Source organism: Cylas formicarius, unplaced genomic scaffold (assembly GCF_029955315.1).
Source record: "Cylas formicarius isolate icCylForm1 unplaced genomic scaffold, icCylForm1.1 PGA_scaffold_5__7_contigs__length_24384050, whole genome shotgun sequence".
In the NCBI taxonomy this organism is placed as follows: Eukaryota; Metazoa; Arthropoda; class Insecta; order Coleoptera; family Brentidae; genus Cylas; species Cylas formicarius.
Genome location: NW_026844341.1, coordinates 18,371,974 through 18,394,328, shown reverse-complemented (window position 1 = coordinate 18,394,328; position 22,355 = coordinate 18,371,974). Strand labels below are relative to the sequence as shown.

At 35.9% G+C, this 22,355-nt stretch overlaps 2 protein-coding genes across 3 annotated transcripts in view; one reads left to right on the top strand and one right to left on the bottom strand.

The window, feature by feature from the left end:
- LOC132701716 (uncharacterized) overlaps nucleotides 1–22,355 on the bottom strand; it is a 239,485-nt gene that overhangs the window by 203,315 nt on the left and 13,815 nt on the right. The gene's annotated exons all lie outside the window — the stretch shown is intronic.
- LOC132701703 (uncharacterized) overlaps nucleotides 14,596–22,355 on the top strand; it is a 62,244-nt gene continuing 54,484 nt past the window's right edge. The window contains exon 1 of one of the 2 annotated variants that reach the window (XM_060669835.1): nucleotides 14,596–14,861. The gene's annotated coding sequence lies outside the window, so the exon portion shown is untranslated. Of the gene's footprint in view, nucleotides 14,862–20,181; nucleotides 20,372–22,355 lie in introns of those variants that run through there. The other variant, XM_060669837.1, reaches the window with a different exon arrangement.

Below are 22,355 nucleotides of genomic sequence, written 5' to 3'. Positions count from 1 at the left end.
AGTCGACTTAATACAGTTTGAAAGTCCTTAAATTAAGTTTTGTCGAGTTTACTATAAATAACTGCGGTGTCATCAGTAAAACTCACAACGTTTAACTTGAAAAGTCCTTTAATATAGGTATTATAGAGTGTAGGGCCAAGTACGGTTCCTTAAGGCACTCCATATTTTATTAATTGAATTCGTTGGTAACATTTTGAATTTGAACACATTGTTTTCTGTTTTCTAAAGTTGCCATCGTGCAGACAAGCTTCAAGTTGTTCATGGTCTACCGTGTCAAAATTTTTCGACAAAACGTTATACTTTTCCAAATAATCTACTAATCTTCTGTTGAAACCAGTGAAGTCGATCTGTAACTCGACACATAGTCTCTGCATTCATTCTTATAAAGAGGTATAATAATAGCTTCGTTAAGAATTGTCGGAAACATTCCTTCAGAAAACGATTTGTTTGGTAAGTATATAAGGTTTCAGATCTAATGCCATCCATTTCAGGAACTTTATCATTTTTAAGCCATTAATTGTTCTTAATACATCCTCTTCCGTGATCTTTGGAAAATTAATTTTCCAGTACTGTATCGTGTTTTTGCCGACCTAATCAATCTTGTTGTACTTTTATATTTTGTGCTTGTTTTTTCACCTAGTAATAGCTACTAAAGTTATTGACAGTTGTTTTTAAATGAATTAGAAGTTTTAATTGTGTTAATTACGTATCTGTCTTTGGTGGTAGAGTTCTCCAAACGACATACCGTTTTTACGACATAATCCGGTGTTTAACTTTGGTAAATTTTTATGAAGGTCTAACCACAGGCCTGCCTCGCTTAAGTTTCTCTTTGTAGAACTCAATAAATACATTCTCAATTCCACAATGACGTTCCAGAACCGTACTTCGGTACTTCGTGCATACAAATGCTGAGTTTCATCGGTGAGATTCCTCGATTATTATTAGTCTATGCAGTGAAAAGTCCATTCTTACTTTCAAATGTTTATTATAAATATAAATGAAGGAGCAAATTTAGCAATAAAACAATGTTGTAATATTAATAAAATAAAGTTATTGTACATCAAAATAATCACTATCGTCACTGGACTCGTCTCCCAGATTTCCAACAGAGAACTCTACCTACTTTACCTATTCCGGAAATCCATAGTATAGAGCAGTTATTTTTATTTATTTGTTGGCAGTAGTAGTTTAGTTTACATAATTTATTGAATGTATTTAATATGTTTCGATAGTCCCTATGAGTGTTAACATTTTCTACAGTCGGCAGTAACTTCATTTTGTGGTAAAGTTTATTTTTGTGATTCACGGATTTTACGAGCCCCGGCATCATTGGTTTGCTTCAAATATTTAACGCCTGCCGCATAAGCGGCCAAACATTAATCTAAGCTTTTCCCACGTTTGATATTGGATATCTATCTCATCTTATGACGTCACTGAGCAAAAATACAATCATTATCTTACCCGTTTTAAAAACGCCGCACTTTTTTTTTTCATTCGTCAGAAACAAGCGACCTACTGTTCATTAAAGAGAATATCGATCTTTGTCAAGCGCGAGGTCGCTTTTATATTCGAGCGAGAACGATGTCAAAGGGGGTCAGGGTCACGGGGTTGGAATCCCGCCTTTTTTCCTTGCGCCTCGACTCAGCCAGAGATTTACGATCACCTCGTATACCTGTGCCGCGATAAATCTCACCCTCACGAACACACAAGCGCAATTTTTAAGTATCGAATTTTCTCTGTAGGTCGAGACGAATCCGGGAGTAAAAATTTTTAAACTTTATCCGCAGCCCACAAAAAGGTCTGCAATTCTAAAATATGAAAAAACTTGACCCTATAAGGGCCCTTTAAATCCTATTCGTAAAACTAACCAAAAAAATTAACAAATAATAACAAATTATTTAAAATTAAAAATTAAACAAATTAAATTAAGAAAATATATATGCGGTTAGTACCAAAAATCTAACAAATTCACCTTTCTTTGTTTCAGGTGCAACAAACAGTAATTATTTTTCGCAAAGAATGTAAGAAGAAATTAAATTCTGTGACCCAATAAAAAACTTTTTGTACTCCCGCCTGTAAAATACCTAATTACACACCGATCTAGCGTGCGAGAAGCGTCACTTTACCACGTCAGTTGCGTTTCTGACGGATCCGAGCCCCTTCGGATATTTCCGTTATTTTACGGTCGTAGAAAAAGTATAGTATGCAACACGTTCGGTAAACTTTTTAAGTCACTCGTTTATTAAACACTCGTTCCGCTCGTGTCAAATAAACTCGTGAGTCAAATGCCGTTTATCGCACTTTTTGCATAATATACTATTATCCGTGTCTCCTTTGAGTTTTTGATTAGTTTTGGTTAGTCCATATTCGGCAAATGGCCAACTGCAAAATATGAAAAATAGAATATTTTTTTCATTTTGTAGTTCTGTATTTAAAAATAGTAGGCACAAAACCTCTTTTTAATGAAATGAGCTAACGTGAACATGAACCACATAAGAGATATTTTAAATACAAAGCAAGCTATTTTTTTATTGCTATTATTTTAATTTAAACTATTAGAAATCGGAGATAACAGGAAAGGAGGACATATGCCGTAAAACCATCAAAAGTATTCAAACTCCTACTTTTCATCAGTGTCGTCTCACGTTTAAATAATTTACCAACTCATATTAAAAGTTTAAGTAACGTAACACGTTTTATATTTATTCTTTTTCAAAAATTATTAAATTTAATATATTATATTCATTTAAATTTTTATCTTAACAATACTAACATCATTAGTAGAATGAATCTAGCCCTTTTGATAAAATCCTATTTACCCATAATGACATTTTTATATTCCCAATAAAGTAGTCAATATTATTGTTATTCTTTTTTTCGTTCTGAGATGTACCTTAAAACATTCCTCATGATAATCAGTCAATGCTCACTTCATTAATTTTACTTAATTACGGCTTTAATCGACTCTCTATGATTAATTTTAAATATAAGGTATAGCCGATGTACCGCTGCAATAGCCCACTTGTGCTCACGAAAAACTAACCCTTAATCAATTTAAGTAGGAGTATCGCGTTTAATCGCCATCTTCATTAGGGCTATACGCCCGTTATCTCATTAACGAGCGACCGATTACGTGTAATGAACATTGACCAGGCGCGGCCCGATACTTATTATCAGCTGATTTAATTTGGGTTTCGGTAAAAACAGACATCACTCACGCCCGGCGCTATAGGTGGTTGAATATCATTAACACCTTAAATACGAGCAAGCCAGATATTTTTTTTTTCCAGGGGGGGCAGAAGCGAAGTGCGATTTGCGGGAATCTTCCGCAAGCGCATAAATAGAGATGCTTTAAATCAGGCTGTACCTGAGCTCAGCTCAGCTTTGAATTAAGCTTAGTGACGTATATGATTACACTTCCAAGAGTCGTCTTCCTGATTACTGTAAGGGCCATGGCTTCAAGCCTAAACCAGAGGTTATGACAGTCGCACAGAATGGTTTCTATTATCTCGTCCTCATACCCTGGACGTGGGGTGCTATTTCCTGGACATAGTCAGGTTTTGTTTGGCTGGTATAGGTCAATAGTGTCCTGGCTTGCTAACTAGCCAACGGTTTTTGTTAGCTCTCTAACAGGGAAATTCTAGTGCTGGTTCTGTCAAAACGTTCTTTATTGTCCAACAGATTACCATCCATTCAGAAGAAAATGCTATACTAACTCCCTTAAATTAATTGATGTGGCCCAGTGAGAGGCAGACAAACAGAATACGTGAATATCATTACAGAAATCATTAAATAATTTCATCAAAATTGTATTTTTTGGTTATCAGGTGAAACAAGATGATGCCCATACGCTCCGCAAAGGAACATGAAAATTCAATTATCTTGTTGAACTATACTGTATTTTGGAGTTTATTATCGAGCAAGGATAGAACTTAAGGGGTTTTACTTTTCGGAAACAGAAAATTCAAAAAATTGCTACAGATAAATATTTTTACTTAGAATCCAGTGGTGTAGTCAACACATTTTTTACACCAAACGTTTTTGTGATATTTCCCAAACACCCCCCTTCTTTTTCTATTTAAAATGAAGTATGACACTATGCATTTCCGATGTAAACTGGCCATTAAAAATACAATATTATGAGAGAAATGTTAGTGGGCAAAAATAATAATAGCTAAGGGTGGAGCAAGGCGGCTCGCTTCAGTTTTTTTTTTTAAACTAAATTTACCCAAATTTTGGCGAAGCTGCTGATCATCGTGCTCTCCCCTATTTATAATTTATATATAATGGTTATAATTATTATTATTAGTAAGTATTTTTCTATAGATTAAAAAATTTATTATTGGTATTTATAAGATTTTCGAAAGCTCTGGCTTTAGGCTAAATCCATAGACTTGTCCGAAAAATAACACTCTCAATAAATAAATTACGATTTAGTTATAATAATATGGTATAGTTTTTTTTAGAACTTTAAGCGGTCCGTTTTACCCCTTGTATTACGCAAAGGGCTAAAAATGTACAAATAAAAAAAATATGTTTGGTTAATTTGCGAGATGGGCCTCATTGCCCCAGGGGCTACCTTCCCTCACTCTCCCCTAATAATAATAATAATAATAATATAATAACAATAACAATAATAATAATAATATAATAATAACAATAATAATAATAATAATAATAATAATAATAATAATAATAATAATAATAATAATAATAATAATTGGAGCGACAGGCGAAATTCCAACGAAGCTGGCACGGAATCTGGAAGCCGTCGGACTGCAGAAAGTCCTCTCTACGCAATTCCAGAAAACAGTCATCCTATCTATATGTAACATAATGCGAAAGGTGTTAAACCAAAAAATCACCATAGAACATTAGACGCAAAACTCCAGTGTTTTGTGACAACACTTCACCGACACTGGAATCTTGACCCGTACTTACCTGCCTGAATTAAAGAATAATAATAATAATAATAATAATAATAATAATAATAAGCTATCAATTCCTGGGATATTCCTGTACTCACGTACACTTTTGGGATATTGAAATGGTCCGAATCGGACCGAACGCAAGAAATGAACCTAAGACAACGACTTCTAGATTCGCAGGACCGCTTAATACATTTGATCGCCGAGGAGGACAAAGGGTCCACGCCACTTAATTTGCAGCACCGAGAAATCACGTTTGATCTGAACACGAGACAGGAAAACCAAACTTTGTGGAGACAACAAACTCTACATGAAAAATTCCCTAGAAGTCTGGATGCAGATCACATTGATAAGGTCACCTCGCTGGCTTGGTTAAACGCTGGACATCTATATCCCGAGACTGAAGGCTTTATTATGGCTATTCAAGACAGAGTCATGAGAACCCGCAATTATGAAAAACACTGCCTCAAACTCAACGCGGAGGACAACTGCAGAAAGTGTGGCTCAGTTGGAGAATCCATCGAACATATTATTGCCGGGTGCCCTGTTCTCGCGGAGAGCGCATATTTGAACCGTCGTAACCAACTTGCTAAAATTATCCACCTCCAACTAGCCTTAAATTATGGCCATCTAGAAACATACCAACCGTATTATAAATACCAGCGCTCGGCTGTACTCGAACATGGCAGAGCTGTACTGTACTGGGATAGACCTATTACAACGCATAGAACAGTGGACTACAATAAACCCGATATCGTTCTTATAGACAAAGAAAAGAAAAACGCCCTCATAATTGATATCGCTGTTCCACTCTCCCACAATACAAAACTGAAGCAAAAAAAATTGAAAACTGAAAAATATTTGGCAGCTCAATAAAGTGTTTGTAATTTCGGCGGAGGGAGTTGTCTCCAAAAACTTAAAGGACTCCAGAAATTTAAAAGGCTGTCATACTACAGACATGCCACATTGTTCGTAAGTTTCTGAATTGAGTGGGAGGAATTGAACTGTTTTCTCGCCAGTTCAGAGAGCCCGCAGCAAACAAAGCCTCGGGTGAAAACAGGCCAGTGAGAGCTGAGATTTAATCGTATAATAATAATAATAATAATAATAATAATAATAATAATAATAATAATAACAATGCCGAAACAGGGAAGGAGCCACATCCAGCGATGACTGAGGAATCCATTAAATAATTATAATAATAATAATAAGCACTGGTATACGGAAAACAATTCTTGATTAGAGAACGCCAGCAACAGCAAGATATTGGAAACAAATTTTAAATTTCGCATTTAACAACAATTAACAGCAGACAGATATCTAGCAATTTTAACTCAAATACTATCGGATTTATTCGATAAGGTGCCGCTAGCAAATCTCCACCAGATTTACTTTCTGCAGGATGGCGCTCCTGCCTACAATGCACAATTAAGGTCATTGGAAAACTTTGACGATCGCTGGTTCGGTACCAACTGGGCAGTAACGTGACCTGCTAGGCCGCCAGACTTCTAGCTATTAGATTTTTGCGTTTGGTCTCATTAAACAAAAAAAAACCCTGAATCCAACTGTTACTATGGATGCCTACAATATGCAACCATTCAAGTATCTTTTAACATGTACAATTTGTTTAAATTTATCAAGTTTACTAAGCTTATCAAGTTTAGAGCAAATAAAATATATTTTTTATTTTAATGACTATAATTTCATCGCCAATTTATGTACGTTTTTATTATAATATTGCGTTTATAAGGGTTAATTTAAGTAAAAAGTGCATAGAGTGACACATTATTATAAAGAGACGGAAAAAACGAATTTTATGGGACCAAAAAATAGAGGATGTTCCATTAAAAAAAAATACGTTTGGTCTATATATCGCAAAGAGTTTGTCTAAGAAATGTGTTGGATTCTAAGTAAAAAGATATATCTACACCTCTTTTTATATAGTAAAAGTGCAAAATTTCTATTTCTATCGGCAACGAAACAAGCTGGCATAATTCTGTTTACGGAAATCAAAGTTCCAGAGAGAAAACTGAACAATCCTATCTTTGCTGGTTACTGAGAAAGCCTGTGATTACAGGCAACATGATTGAGATAATTTAAAGTTACAGCGTCAGTTATATTTAAAAGCGTCATTGCGAAGTATTTATCTGTATGTTATTGGAAGCACACCAAGAACCAATAAGCTCCAAATCACTCCAATTGTTCAAAACAATTCCACATCACCAGCAAAGAGAAAAATTTGACTGTCAATGTCAGCAATTGTCTAAAGCTTTCCTGAAAATGCCTTTGACTTCATTTATATTATAAGAAAAAAATGCACACACTCCTCTTGCGTTCTACGTGAATACCGTCTCCGGTTCGTTACGAAGAAAACAAACACGAAAGCACTTAACGACGACGAGATTAAAATGTTTCCACCGGGCAACGACGGGACAAAACCAATATTGGCATTCCATACACGGCACACACATTTACTATACGGTGCCAATTTTTTCATCGGGCTCTGCTCGCATAGATCACGAAATTACCATTCCTAGGTAAAGTATAGGTTCCAGTTGGAGGTCAGATTAAGATTAAGAGTTTAAAAGAAGTATGTTTTGAATAAGGAAAAGATTCGTTTGTTCAATTTTAGTGATTCGTGATTCAAAACAATTTTGCTCTTCTGCACACCACATTGAAATCATTTCCTCTGATAATCTGGTGAATTTTTAGTGGATGGGACCTGTCACTTAAGGTACCCCAGGCTTTTGTTTTCCTAGGCGCAATTTATCAAGGAATTCTATATAAAGTAGATATTTCCTTTCGAAATATTTTGCATCTTCGTCAAGGATTTTTGCTGGGTTTTTTGGCAGGTTCGGGATTGCTAGGTTGGGTAAGACACTAATCGGAAAAGAAAAAGGTGAGAGCTCGCAGGAGCCCTACCTTGTTGGTGATAACTCTCCAACACTTTCAATATGATTTAGTATACTAAGCTTGCCAAATCTGTCATAACAATAACAGACACACAAACGCACATTTAAAATAATAATAAACCATTTTCTCGTTTAGCGATAAGGATTAATTTACTTTTCATTTCATACTACCATAAACCAGAGATGAACAGCACATTTTATTACAAGTTATTTACTTGTTACAAAAAAACTGAAAAATTGAATTTGACGGTATTTTCCCTGGTGTTTTTAAAGTACATACTACCCAAAACATTTTTGTCATTAATTCAATTAGATATCTGAGAAGAGAAAACGAAAATCGATTAGTTCATATGAGAATAATATTAATATTAATTACTAATTATTAATTACCCTAATACAAATAAACAAAAGAAACAACTTATTTTTAATCAAAACAACCAGCAAATAGTAGACAAGGACCTAGGGATAATAAACATTGTTCGATACACACGACACTGCATGGATCGGTTGATTCCAGTCAAAACTCTCACATGAAAATACCTTGAAATAAGGGAAAATGCATCACCACATAACACGTTAGGACCCAAACTGCTGCACAGAATATTAAGCACTCCAGCTTGGATTAACATCAGGATACAAGTGTCGAACTTTTTGAAAATTGTTTTCCAACCAATCTTTTAAAAAATATTCCCAATAACAGTGTTACTGGCATGGATAACGCAAGCTACCACAGCTGTCTGCTACTGCTACGCAAAGCAGAAACCTCCATCAACTTTTATTATTAATTATTATTTATTTATTTATTTTGAATTCAATTACAAAAAAGCTCAAAAAACACTATGTATGCAATAATTTTGCTGAACAGGCTGGGCATACTGTTTTACGTCTTCCTCGATATCATTGGTCAAGGTCAGAGTAGAAAATATTACTCCCACTTTAAGTCCCAGTGTTATAAGATTGATAAAAATTGTAATTAATAACATGTCAAAACAACATAAATCCTTTAACAATTAATCACAATGACGAGTCTGATAGTGAAACAGAATTATATTTGACATTTAGAATACAAATGAAAATGTGCATAGATATTCCTAGCTATGAATTTATTGTATATATTTAATGTCATTGGTTTTTCTTAGTGTAATTTGATAAGACTATACCCATCTAAATAAACAAGTTTATTTGACACGAGCGGAGCGAGTGTTTAATAAACCAGTGAGTGAAAAAGTTTACCGAACGTGTTGCATACTATACTTTTTCCACGACCGTTAGTTTTTGGGTACATTTTCGCAAAACAACGCGAATACATTCACTGACATGACTGTCAGAATCGACAAACGTCAAAATTCAAACCATGGGAAATATCTCCGGAACACCCGATTGCTCCCAAATAGGTGCCGTAAAATTCCGGAAATGGAAATTTAGTAAAGTGACGCTTCCCGCACGCTAGATCGATTGGTAATTACCTATTTTACAAACGGAGTAGAAAAAATTATGTTATTACCAAAACATTTGAGTTATAAATTTATTGTATACATTTAATATCATTGCTTTTTCTTCGTGTAATTTAATAAGATTATACGCATCTAAACAAAACAAAAAAAAATATATTACCAAAACATTTGAGCGTCCGTTCCTAATGTGCTGTAATTTAATACCTAGCTGCATGAGCCATAAATTTATTGTATATATTTATTGTAATTGTTTTTTCTTCGTGTAATTTAATAAGATTATGCCTATCGAAATAAACAAAAAAAAACAAAACATTTGAGATTATACTCATCTAACTAAACAAAAAAAAAAATATTATTACCAAAATATTTGAGCGTCCGTCCCTAATGTTCTGTCCTTTAATACCTAGAGGCATGAGCTATAAATTTATTATATATATTAAATGTCTTTTTTTTTCTTCGTGTAATTTGATAAGATTATACATATCTAAATAAACAAAAAAAATTATATTATTACCAAAACATTTGTGCTGTCCTTTAATACCTAGCTGCATGAGCCATAAATTTATTGTATATATTTATTGCCATTGTTTTTTCTTCGTGTAATTTAATAAGATTATGCCTATCGAAATAAACAAAAAAAATATTACCAAAACATTTGAGATTATAGTCATCTAACTAAACAAAAATATATATTATTACCAAAATATTTGAGCGTCTGACCCTAAAGTTGTGTACCTTAAATACCTTGCGGCATATATGTAATTTGATAAGGTTATACCCATCTAACTAAAAAAAGAAAATATATTATTAAAAAAACATTTGAGCGTCCGTCCCTAACGTTCTGTCCTTTAATACCTTGCTGCATGAGCTATACATTTATTGTATATATATTTAATGTAATTGTTCTTTCTTCGTGTAATTTAATAAGATTATTCCCATCTAAATAAATAAAAAAAATATATAATGTTACCAAAATATTTTAGCGTCCGTCCCTAATGTTCTGTCCTTTAATACCTAGCGGCATGACCTATAAATTTATTATATATATTAAATGTCATTTTTTTTCTTCGTGTAATTTGATAAGATAAGATAAGATATGTAAATAAACAAAAAACAATTATATTATTACCAAAACATTTGAGCGTCCATCCCTAATACTTATATACTTCCATAATTGAGGCCAGCACGATGAATAACAATTACAGCATTTTTAAATTTACGTAATAAAAATAATATAATTAAAAGAGATATTTTGGCGGCTAAAACTGTGTGTCGTTCTAAAACTAGGCTCGGTTATAAAGGAGAAACAAATAAAGACAGTGGAAAATAACTGTTACAGTGCCCTCGACCGAATTCAACCCCGTGACCCGGCCCCGTTACGTTTGCCCCCGTCTTTATCGAGGATTTATCGTCACAATAAACAAGGAGAATTAAAGCTATATCCTTCGCGTATCGTTCGCGATCCCACATTAGGACAAATGGATATACCGTCGGGATCGTGATTTTTCATTTTTACCGAGCCCGCGCGATATGCCTTCCTTATGGAATAAATAAATAAATATACGCGCGCAATATGGGTAATGGAGAATGAAATAATACCTATACGGTTCCCGTGGTACGTCTGTGGATGAGAAACCGCCGCTTTTTGCTCAAACGAATACGAGGGAAAACAGGAACGTCGCGAACTAGATGTCAAACAGATAATGGTGAGGACCGAAGACATTATATCCAAAGGAGACACAATTCATTCATGGAACAGGTCGAAACCGGCAGCCAAAGCAATAAACAACATTTATGGATAAATTGTTTCCGATGCTGCTGACAATAGGACGTATTTTATACTTCTTCTTTATTTCTACTGTGTACCCATTCATTCACATTTTCCAATTTGCATGTTCTTCTTATGCTCTCATTCTCATTTCTCCAAAGTTGCCACTGTTGTGCTCCATTACATTCAAAACCTCACTGACCACATATCAAAAGTTACTGTTATAATGTTAAAATGTTAAAACGAGATTTCGCCACTTGTCCAAAAATCTCTCGACACATTCGATCCCTTAAAGACAAAATTCCATTTGAGATGGATTTGCAGCATTCCATGCATATGTGACCCTTCAAGCACTCTTTTACCCAATGGATTTAATGAGTTTTTTACCATTGTTACTGCTGATATTCTGGCCTCTCTAACTGTCAACCCAGTACAGAGTGAGTGCCTGAATAAAATCCCAAATGTAACTTCATCTTTCTTCTTGCACTGGATAGCAGAAGCGATGTTTTAGACTGTGTAATTGCATTGAAAAAATCTAGTTCTTATGACCATTATGATATTAATCATTAGTATTATTTTGAAGCAGATTATCAACCAGATTGTAATACATTTTTATTTAACAAATGCATTGATAGTGGAAGTTTTCCAGCGGTATCCGCGGTCACCGTCAGGATCTTATCCGGTCATATTTAACTGACAGAAGATAGTGTGTCATCTATAACGTCGGAGTTGAGGGTTGTGAGCAGTGGCTTGCCTCAGGGCTCCGTCTTGGGTCCACTACTGTTCACTATTTACATCACTGACTTTTATCATTTTCTGTTTCCCAATAAATGTACACTTTATGCGGACGATACATCGTTTGTGGCTTATGGCAAAAAATCCAATGGGGGTAACGCTTGACGATAGTTTAAATTGGGCCCCTCATATTAACATCTTGAGTAAAAAACTTGCTTCGAATATTTTATGATTGCGAGTTACCTATTTTTCTCTTTTTCACTCTCATCTAATTTACGGCATTATTCTCTAGGGTAATTTTGCCACAGCAGACCAGGCATTTAAACTCCAAAAGAAAGTTGTTCCTTTGATTGCCGGTGCAGGTTATCTGGGGTACTGTCGACCAATTTTTAAGAAGTTGGAAATTATGCCACTTCTTTGTCTGTAGATCTATTATCAATTATTAGAAATAAACAAAAACATTCAGTCAGAAGTCCTCTTACCATGACTAGAACTAGAAATAACAAGCTACTTCGTGCTTCAAGATTCAAATATAGCAAAAGCCAAAAAAAATCATTAAACTTAAACTTGTACAGTAATGTACCTGCTAACATGAAAGTTCTAAGTAATAGAAAATTTGAAAAAAAAATCTTAACCTTTCTTAAAAAGCACTGCTTTTACTCGGTGCGTTTGTGAACGACGTGACTGTGCAGTACGATAATTTTGTTGATATTGCTTCCTCTATATATATACACATGGGGAAGTGGGAGAGGGAATTAGGAATAAGTTAATTAGGAAATTTAGATTTAAAAACAAACTTCAAAAATCAACGACTTTTTAAGCTGATAAGAAAAATTTGAAAGTAGTCTCAATTCCTTTCTCTACCCAATATACAAGTGGACTTGATAGTCTTCAGGGCCGCAGGTATTCGAAGTGTCTATCGGTCCGGATCAAAATTAAAAAATCTCTTGGATAATCTCAAGGATAAACTCTTGAGAAGTCGGGAATTTATGAAATATGTTGTAACGATTGTGACAACTCATATGTAGGGCAAACCAAAAGACCAATTAATGTTAGATTTAAGGAACACTTAGCTCATTTAAAATTTGGTAGATTAGAAAAATCAAGTGTAGCCGACCATATGTTCAACAATAATCATAAGGTAGATATAAGTAATTCAAAATTAGTTAACATGTAAATTGTTAAGAGAGGGAATAAGGCACTGAACAAGGACAGAGGTCCAATCCCATTTAGCCCATTATACGCGCTGATTGGTTGCGTGAACAGTGCGTTATTCCCTCTCCCACTTCCCGATGTGTATATATATAGAGAGCATTTGTTCTATTAAGTTTAGTTTTAATCTTCTCCTGAAGATGCCAACTTGACTGGCGAAACGCCCGTCGGGTACGTAAAATTGAGTTTCGGTTTGTGGTAAAACGCGTTATTGTGTGTTAGTGCTGCGCCGAAGGTTCCAGTCAGGAGTTTGACTCTGTATATAATTTATTCATTGTCTTGTTTCTTATATACATATATTTCTACATATTGTGTCTATGACTTGCCACAATTGTATCAACAAAACGTGGTCAATAAATTCTATTCTATTCTATTCTATTCTATTCTATGCGGCAAAGAATACATTACAGAGATCGGACGAAAAATATCAACTAGGCTCAGGCCTTTACCTGTCACCAATATGGGAATCAGTCATGTTTTGCCCCTCATTTAGCTCCGCCCCCCTCAAACAATATACACACAGGTACAGAGTACAATGCGAGCCAGTTTCAGTCAAGCTCTGAAGAAGCCAACAGACAAACCTCTGAATTTTTCAAATTCTTATTACTCCAATTGAAAAGAGGTTTCCTCCAATTTTTCTTTTAATTTAATTAAATTTAAATTTAATTAAATACCAAAAATCTATATTAAAATCTATTGGTCAGAGGAAGTCATACTAAGGAAGAACGTTCGCATGCTTCAAAGCAATTTTTCCGTTAGGATCGGGTACCGCCCCCGACCAGTATACCCCGGGGGCCTGGCGGGAGGGCGGCAATGACTCACAAAACGGCCAATTACAGATTGCTCGATGTTATGCAACTCGCGGTATACCCATTACCCTACCCGCGCTGCGAAACCTCCCCCGGTCACGCCGCCCCTCGGGGGGCGCAGCGAAATTGGCTAGAATAACGATAATCGAAAAAGAGAACAAATAAAACGAGAGCATGTGGCAACGCGGGGCTAGTAGGAATCCGCAAGGTCGTTTAGTCATTGACCGCCATTGCCCACTTCCTTGAACTTATAGGCGCTAAAGTGGATTCGCGCGATAGAAGAAGCAACGGCCATAGACGTCGTCGAAGTGGCAACGTCGACGAGCCTAGCTATTTGTTCCGAAAGCAACGCTCTGATACGCGGGGCAATAAGCGATCTATCTATAATTTAATTACGTACATAAATAGTGGTAGGTGTGCTGGTGCCTTCCCATTTTCATAAATCATACATACACACACACACACACACGAATTAACGCTACCGGGTTAATTATTTATAATTTTATGTAAGTTTTATCTCGCAAAAGGTGGAAGTAGACCGCAGATATCGAGGACGCCGCATAAATATGCCGTGTGAAATCAAAAAATATTAAAAAAAAAGAAAAATAAAAAAAACGCGGCTTTACTGTATAATAAAAATAAGTCCCCAATGCGTATACGAGGGTTGCCATTTATATTTCGGGATTTTCTTAAACTAGTCCTGCCATCTGGCGACTAACGTTTTTACAGGGAAGTTTGACATTTTGAGGTTAAGTTTACTCAATTAGGTGTTGGCGAAAGAGTGTTGTTGTAATAAATTAAAAACATTGTGACGGTTAAAAACGGAACAATAATGCATCGATGAACTTAATTCGACTTTTGGAGTTAAAGCACAATCTAGGAATACTGTTTATCGCTGGTTTTCGGACTTTAGTCGTGGTCGTGGTTTTTTTAAGGATGACTTGTGTGAAGATCGTCCAAAATCGGTGGTTGTCCAAGAAAACATTGATGCAGTGCGGAAACTGATTTTGCAGGATCGTCATGTGACTTCCCATGAGATTGAGGTATCTTTGGGCATTAATGGGACCAAAAAACATACAATTCTGCATGAACATTTGTTCGCGTTTGATACGATCGCGGTGCTTCCAAACACGTCTATGATATCGTGACAGGTGACATGTGGGTCTTTCAGAATGATACAAAGTCCACAAAAAGGTAAAACAGTCAATTTTAAATGGTACACAACTATTTGGTTGGTCGGTTCAATTTACCTATTACCCTTTTCAATTAATATCCGAGTACGATACTTAGCGATTCGGGGAATACCAATAATAATATCGACTCAATAACGCACAATATAAGTAAATTTAAATAAATAAATGTAAATTTCATGGTATTTTAAAAATTGACACAAATAATTTGACCGGTCAATTCCACAACCCTAGTTTTAACCGATAATGGCGACATTAAATTAACATTTAGTTCCTAGTCTTAAGCGAACGATCGAATTAAGGGGAAAATTTATTTAATGAACCAGATACCAACCAACAATTGTGTTATAGTTAACACACTTCATTTGTCTATGGGTCTAGCTACGCTTAACACAGTTTGCAGTTCATCTAGAAATTAATTTCACGCTCGGACCATATTGGCTTAACTGCTAATTTCGTACCGCATTTGATGTGACCTTAAAAGTGACTGGCAAAATTTCGAGACCTATCGGTATCGCGTTAGATCCATCTACTATGCAAAACCAATTAGGTGATGCGCGGCAAAAACATCCATCCAATTAATTAACCGGGTGATTCACCTGGTGCGGCGGCGCGGCGGGGGACGAAAAAAATATCGGCTGAAAATTCCTCGACGTGCCCCGGTAGCTGAGCGGGCCCCGCCCACCGATTTTAATTAAATAAACAAACGACGGCCGCAAGAATCCACGGCGTCACACGATAATGAGGCGGCGTTCCTCGCGTCCCATTGTGTTCCCATGCCGGCCATGCTCGATTCGAATTTGACTAACAATAACGCCGAGGCTAACTGTTTAATTACGATTCCCGCGGTTTTTTGCCCACCCGCTACGAATGAATGAAAGTTTATTAGCGAATTGCTATGCGAAAAAACCGCCCGTATACATTACATACGAGGTCCGTCCAAATACAGTGTGTTATAATACGAGCAAAAATATAGTGCATTTATTGCTTTGACGTTGTAAGTATTTTACAGTACCTTAACCGCAGACCTTCGCAGGACCCTGGTAAAATCCATTGGTAAAATATCAAATGGTCACGGGTAAGGGTCTGCTTGGCAGTAGGCTAAGTTAGTGACGGGGTCGGTTGTAAAAGCACTATATTTCTGGTCGAAGTATACATTTCAATTGCATCTCCAAATAAATGTAATATATTTTGTTAATATTACATGAAATACAATACAATACAATACATGAAACTTTTGCAAACTTTTTTAAGCAATAGAAAGCAATTGGTTAAAAAAGTTAAACTGAAACCTATCAAACACGGAGTGCCTCTGGTCCCTGTCCTTTAGGGCACAAAATGAACTCTGCGCTAAATAATCTCAATGGCTGCTACAAAACAAACCTTTTAAAACAACAAAAACAATCTTTACGTTCAAGCGACTTCAAACGATTTCACCGAGTGAGAGGTATTAATATTGTGTCTGTGATATTTTAGTTTATGTTGACATTGTTTCTTTAAATTTTAAGACTAACGAAACGATAGTTCGTACAACTAGTGTCATAAACAAGTGATAGAGCTCAAAAATCCCACTTTTTAGAAGTACAGAACTTTAAGTTGGCCATTTTGTCACAGCGTACAGAAGAAGTCATTGCTGCTGTAAAGGAAGACTTCAATCACTCTCGGCTATCGTGTACAGGAAGATTTTGAGGAAAGATGTTGGTTTGTATGCTTGCAATATCCAACTAGTCTAAGAATTGAAGTCACACGCTCACAAGCGTGTGACTGAAGAAGCTCACTTCTGGCTGTCAATAAACGTAATTACCATATTTGAAGTGATGATGATCCTTAATTGTATGTTGAGTCATCGTTACTTCCAAAAGAACTGACAGTTTGGTGTGCTTTATGAGCTAATGGAATAATTGGTCCTTACAGTCAATGGTGACTTTTTCGTTCATCAATTGCGCAACTATGATGTGGTTTCAACAAGACGGCGCAACAGGTCACCCAGCAAGTGTCACAATTGATTTATTGAACGAAAGGTAACTGCATAGTTTCACGTTTGGCTAAACAATTTTCTGTTTGCTGATTGCTAATATTTCCAGATTAAACTACGTCCGAGACAGCCAGTGCCAGGCCAGGCCAGAAGTCATATTTAAGTTATAATGCCAATAAATAAAGTAAATTTCATGTGAATTTAAAACTCATCTTTGTTCTATTCAAAGTTCTACACGCTTAAAAAAAACACCTGTTATTTTGAGCAGTATACACATCATCGGGCCGTCACATTTTGACGAAACAAAGTTCGGTTTGACGTCCAATATGGGATCTAAAGGCTAAAGGTTTATGCGAAACATTTTGAGTAATAAACATTAAAACACATATTCATATAAGTTTTGTAATATTTTATCCTTGTGGATATCGAATGGTTCAGTTTAGCTGTTTTGTCAACTGCTGTCTTGTTGGAAAAAAATATATTTTTCGGGTAAAGCTGTTCCACACTGGACACTATAACGTTCATCTACCAGATCCCCTTTTCCGTTCACACGTTTCTTCCTGTCTCCACGTTGTATAAATTCGAAAAAACGGTTGTTCTGCTCACATTAAAATGTTCAAGGATCAACCATCTTCTAACTTGGTCCCGATTCTTGATTTTAACTCTCTCCTCGTATGTCATGAAGATGAGTTACACTAGCTGTTGGAATTGAAAGTTCATTTGTGTATAGGTGGCCTGCTTATAACTGGCATTGCACCTAAAACCATAACACGGCACGTCTTCGTACAGGAGGAATTCTAGTGAAATTTAAAAAAAAAGTCTGTTACAAGAATATTTGCTACGAACAAAATATTATAAATATGGGTAAGCAACTTCGATATTGTCTCTCAGAGCAAATTCATAGTTCAGGATTATAGGTTCCGTTGAAACTATTTGACACCAATAATTAGCTCCTAAAAAGATGCCTGGACGATGGGTGTCACGTCTGATATGAACATGACCGGCAACACCGGATTTGCTAGAAATAGATGCGGAAGGTGTTATCCTTGTAGATTATTTGATGGTTACAATATGATAAATGTTAGTTTTTCTTATATTATAAGATAATCAAAAGAGCTGAAATAAAAAAAAAATCGGTAAATGGGGAGACCTCGGACCAGTAGCCTCTACCCGCGGCCATGCATCAATGACGTACCAACTTCGGTGCGTCGATAAATTTTAATCGGCGGGAAAAAAATGACCCGAGATGATTAATGCGGTTTTCGAGATTCGTGTAAGCGAAGACCCCGAGAGATATCGAGATTGACAGACGCTTAGAGTACCATTATTAAGATAACATGACGGCCGTTACGGCTTTTTTTGTGTGACCCCTTATAGAAGGCTCGTTCGAAACGCGTGGGGTCCGTCCGTCGCACTCAAAATCTGCGCAGCCGCTTCTAGAGTCCTACACTGTTCCTCAGATGGGATTACTGTTATTTTGCCTCCATCCAAACTATCCCGTTTAATTAATATAAAGGTACACTTTTTAATGAGAGTGAGGATTTTGATATTACGAAGGTCGTTCAATACGTCTTTAGAAAAGCCAACCTCTTTAGCTGTTCAATTTTTTAGTTTTATTGTTGTTGTGGATTGAAATAAAGAGCTTTAATTTGTCTATAAAAATGAAAAAAAGTTGTGATTGAGCACTTGTATTTAAAAGGGTTGACGCCAAAGACGCTATGTCTGCAACTGATAACAAATGGTAACAAACGTGCACGAAATGGTTAAAGTCACCGTATTATCGCAAAGTAGAGTGGTTTGCTCATAGTAAAGAATAAGGGCAATCGTGTAGTTGACCCTGATGCTGATATACTACTTTTGATGAAACATAGATACATTACTACACTCCAGAGACAAAAGAACATTCGAAACAGTGGATTTTTGAACGCGAACGGGTTTCGATAAGGTTACAGCCAGAGCCTATTGAAATATCCTGTTCCATCCAGACAATGCACGAGTGCACACCGGCACAGTTGCAACAGCCAAAATTATGGTATTAAAATGACTAAAAATCGGACTGAGGTAACTTTTACTTGATGAAAATCCATTTAACACAAACTAAATTAAAACAAAAAATGTTCAGATTTTCACAGTTTTAAACTGTGTTTAAAAGTGTTTAAACTAAAAAACTGTGAAAATCTGAATTTTTTTTGTTCTAATTTAATTTGTGTTAAAATGACTACTTCTCGGTTCCAGGCTTGAAGAAATGGCTTGGCGGACAAAATTTTACAGTAATCTTCCAAAGAATCGTCCAAAACAGATTTTTTTTTTTAAAACGCTCAGACAAAAGGGTATAATTTGGAAAAATAAAAAAAACAAAAAAATGGGTTTTCTACTTATGTTCTAAGTACGTATTAAACGACCCTTGTATATGAAATCTTATGGTATACTAGCTGACCCGGCAGACTTCGTACTGCCTCAGTAGATAAATGAAAGAGCTAAACTTTTGAATAAAATAATCTTAAAACAAACAACAACAAAAACAAAAAAAGACTCTACATTTTCTTCAGATAAAAACGTTTATGTGGGAAAAAGAAAAGAGCTGTTGTTCGTGTTTTCCCGGCAATAATTATAATTTTTCTCACCTTTTAAACCTTCCCTAGACCTCCACGAACATTTCATAAATTCATTCATAAAAGGGACTAATTGCAGCTCCGCACACCTGCCCCTGAATCCGACACGGTATTGTGGTAACTCTAGGTTGAAGATCAATGCTCAATGTACGATTCCTACTAATTAAAAATCCCATACGAGGAATGTGAAATAAGTAAAGCAAAATTTTGTTTCGTCGGCATTTTGCGGACTTTCGAATATATGCGATAGAAAAATCATCCCCGTGGCAACCGGCTGCTCCCGTGCATATCTGCAACGGCCTCGCTAGAAGCCAGGCAAACGCACTCGAAGAGAAGCATCCCGCCTAACTGTTCAGGCCCGAGAGTCCCATTCGGCCGTTGCCGAAGACTTGTCCAATGGTGAGTTCCTCTTCTTCGCGTATAAGTCATCACACCCGTCCGCGGAGGCTTTACTTCTAACGCGGAAGGTAACCGGTGAAGAAGAGGCCCGGTATTTGGAACGCGGTGCCGTATACCGAAGACCAAGATCCATTTCTTCGCAAAGCGGCATTACTATACAGCGTTTCGACTAGATCGCGGTATTTTTTTATCGCATTAAACTTTTCGTCCCCCATACGAGGGGGTGGTGTACCCGGTGGTGTTCCGCGGTGTTTCCTTTTTATTTAACTCGCCGGAAAAGTTGTGGTGGTGACAACAGGTTCAACGACTCTTGCGATTGTTACGCGAACGTACAGAAGATCCTGCGCCGTAATACGGGATCGGTAAATCCGGACAAGGTAAGCGAAATGTTTTAGCGCCATTTTTAACTATTTTTATAAGCTTAAATACATAAAAAAAGAGTGTCACTCGCAATGGAAGCGCTTCTGATCAAGAAGTCCTTATGTAACTCAGTCACTTCAATCAGAACGCAAAAAACATTTTTTGCAGGTCGAGACGGGATTTCGTTTATTTTTAAATTCGGATTTGGTTATTTTGAATGACGATATCGGAGTTTATTAATCAGTAATCAGAGCTCAAATAGTCTCTTTTTTGTTTTCTTAAGTCTAAACAAAACCAATTTACGATTCAAAATGTGATGTATATATTCCTACCAGTAGAAGTATTCTCGTCCACAAAGTAAAATAAGGAACTTATATCGGCAAACACATGTTTTTGAAAATTTTAATATATAAAAAATATATCAGCACAGAATAAAAAGCACTAGAATGTGACTTCGAACAATTACTTCAAACTTTCAAAGAAAAAGGTTGCCTGATCCGCTAAATTGACAAAATAACTTTGAGTGTTTGAGAAGATATGACACTGCAAAGCGGTTAAGAAAAATCTTGTTTTTCATATGACTTCTGATGCGATTTAAGAGACATAAAAGAATTTAAATCACAAAAACCTTTGATTTGGCCATAAAAATTAACGCTGTCAATGATTTAAGTGTTTTGTTTTTTTTTTGTACTTTGTTGCTTTTGAAGCAATCATTATTCTCTTAACCTCGAATAACTCCAAAATCAGTAATTTGTTTAATTTTATTACAAATTGTTTAAAAAATTTAATTTTTGTCCAAAAAAAATAAAAATTTCTGCAAAATAAATCCCACCCTCCCACTTTAGGTATGTTAGCCAGTGTCTGAAGTATTAAAAAAAAAGATTTTTCGGGCCTCTTTCACAGTGCATTTTCTGAAGGTGAAAATTTGGGTCGCACATTTATTAATCAAATAAGATTTGTCTTTTAATAATAAAAGAAGTATCAGAACACCATTTTCCAAATATTTCTCAACCAGTGGTGTCCTAGAAATATTTTCTTCGATATAATAATACCAACAGGCTGCGTTGGTCAATTGGCAGACGAGTTGCATGCAATAACTCGATATCGATATTATATAATGAAACCTTGCTGACCGCGGTGGTTCCAAAAATGTTCCGGCCACCACCTGAAACAACAAGATATAAATTGAACTTGTATCTAAATCGCGCACCCGAGGCACTTGAATACAGCGCCACCCATGTGGGTTTTCAGGTGTACATAACTTTGCATAAAATAACGAGCTCTCATTGTAATGTCGGGCTGTAGATGTGCCGTGCACGAAGCATTAAAATATACGGAAGCCAACGGAAGTTATACTTCTAGATTTTCGAATTAACCGCGCATACTCAAGTTGTATACTTTAACTGTGCGTTGTGTGCTTTTTAAACTTTTATACGTTTAAAAAACGTATTATCTCCAATAAAAACGTACAAATTATATTGTTCGTTCGTATAACAGAAATTGTGCTCGTAAAAATCAAATGATTTCGCATTAAACATAAATTAAAAACCTTATTTATATAAAAAACAAGCGGTAATAGTACGAAATAGGGATTCTGTCGTGAGCATTGCACATGGCGGTTTAACCTCGGTTCGCTCCGGACAGAAACCGTTGTAATTATCCCACAAAGTTTTGATGTCGGCTCCAAAAGTGGGCCGTTTTTTGCTATAGGTCAAAGTACCTATTAAGTATATATTGAATGGTCCAGAACCTTCTCTTATGAATAATGTTGACAATTGTTGTAAGCTGGCTGAACGACCTTATATAGTCGTGGCCATTTGAAGTAAGGAAGAAGAAGTGGGAAATATCAACAGCCGATCAGACAACAAACCCTATGACGCAAATTTTATATTTAGATCAGTAGCGCCGGCAGACGAAATTGTTTTCAAATTTGAGATTTACATAAAAGAAGTTTAAATAAAAATAAATCAATGAAATGAGTGAGCGTAAGTTTATTATAAT